We start from the raw sequence: 1,977 nt of genomic DNA, 5'->3' as shown, positions 1-1,977 counted from the left end.
CCGTCTTCCTCTTCCTGCTCAAGGGGTGTCAGGGGAGGGCGGGAGAGCTTCTTTAACAGCCCACAGGAGCAGCTATTACTTTGTCCTCCTGGTTCCCCCCCTCTATCATTCTCTCTCTCTTTTTTCCTCCCTCTCTACTCCTGTCTCTTGGAGACGGACCCGATGGGTGCTGTCATATTTTCTGCCCATTTGCTGCTCCCATTTCCCCTGGGACGCAGGCAAACATCTGCGAGGCGCAGAGATGAAATCCTATCCCCTGGCGAGCAGACGTAGGTTTCGGGCTCTGCCGCAGCACTTAGATAGCTCTCGCACCCGGAAAGCATGGGGAAACTTAGCGCTGGCCTTTATAATGCAATCTCAGCCATTTCCTAGAGGTATCGTATTCTCCTCGGTGGAGTCTTGGAGGATAATAAGAGGTGTGTATGCACCACTTAAATGGGACTAAGTAGTTGTGGTGAGCTGAGAACTGTCTCTAGCTTCACTTTTAATATAGGCTACGGCTCTGTTGTGTAACATGTTGCTTAGAAAACTCACAATTTGCATGACTGCCAAAAAAATATCAATAACTGTCATGATAACAGTCATGAGCCATGTATACATGCACTTCCCAAAAATGTGTAATGGCTCTATGTTAAATCTCAACTGCTTACAGGAAACATTAACAGCAGGTAGGACATGCCAAAATTCCACTCAGGAGCCCTGCTGAGCTAGATTAATCTAATGCTAACGCTACTGCTACTGTACGGCTGCTGCTGCCAGCAGGGCGTGGCTCGTGTGTATCACTATCCTCTGCTGAGTGACTGGCATGAGCTGCTGGGTAACGGCTTGGCTCATAAGCGCTCCCGTTCTCAGCATCTGTAGTGGCCGAGTGGGTTTGTTTGCATGCAGGTGACAATAAGGTCACTTTATAACCGGGAGAGACAGTGTCGCGTTCGAGTGGCTATGGGGATCAGTCATGGGATACAAGCAGAACTGGAGGAGCTGAAAGCTTAGACAGATCAATTAATATATGACCTTGCAGCTCGGCCTGATATTTGAGATCAACGTTTTTGTTACATTACAGACGTTTGCTTTCAGACTCATTAATTTAACCTCACGTGTCTAAGGAGGAAATGCAGCGGCAGAGCAATGCCGAGAAATTGCAGCCATTTAGGAATGTGTTTCTAGAAAAACAATATCACACGTTAGATAATTGTTTTATATATATATATATATATATATATATATATATATATATATATATATATATATATATATATATATATATATATATATATATATGTATGTATATATATATAATTAATTAAATTGATTAAAATTGTGAGAAGAAATAATTCAGCTAAGCTGGCCTGGACATTCTCTTATATATGGTGCTCTCTCAATTAGCCACTCAATTAGTATTTGAAAAAATAATCAAAAAACATTTTGCAGCTTTAACCATCAACTCTACAAATAAAATCAGCTGTGCAAAATGCCTGAGAAAATGTGTCTGAACGTTGTCTTCAGCTTTAAATAAATAAATAATAATAGAATGAGACCATGTGACCGTAGCATCATATTTTAGGGACATCTACCAGAGCCAAGCAGTGTAACAGCCACTACACAACCAACTCGAGTCATTCATCTCATTCATTTAGCTACAAGCTTTCAGTACAGAAGACATTAACAGTTCACATCTGAACACTTTAGAAGTCTATCTAGACCGGTTATAATCAACATGTAATCAGTATGTGAGCTGCAGTTTTACACACTAACAGTTTCCTACATTACCCACAATTCCATTCCGACTGATGTTTACCAATAGTGGAAATGGGATACCCAAAGAGAATGACGCAGCAGCGCTTTAGTCGTTTATGTTTTCCAGCTCTCACACTGTACATTCCGCTCAAACATGTCAGCTTCCACAGCTTCAACTTTCATGCTAATACCATCAACGACAACATCACACTCGTTATCTCGTGAGCAACCATTGTAACT

Source organism: Hemibagrus wyckioides, linkage group LG08 (assembly GCF_019097595.1).
Source record: "Hemibagrus wyckioides isolate EC202008001 linkage group LG08, SWU_Hwy_1.0, whole genome shotgun sequence".
Taxonomy (NCBI): Eukaryota; Metazoa; Chordata; class Actinopteri; order Siluriformes; family Bagridae; genus Hemibagrus; species Hemibagrus wyckioides.
The sequence above is the reverse complement of the archived record's forward strand: the minus strand, read 5'-3'. Positions refer to the sequence as shown.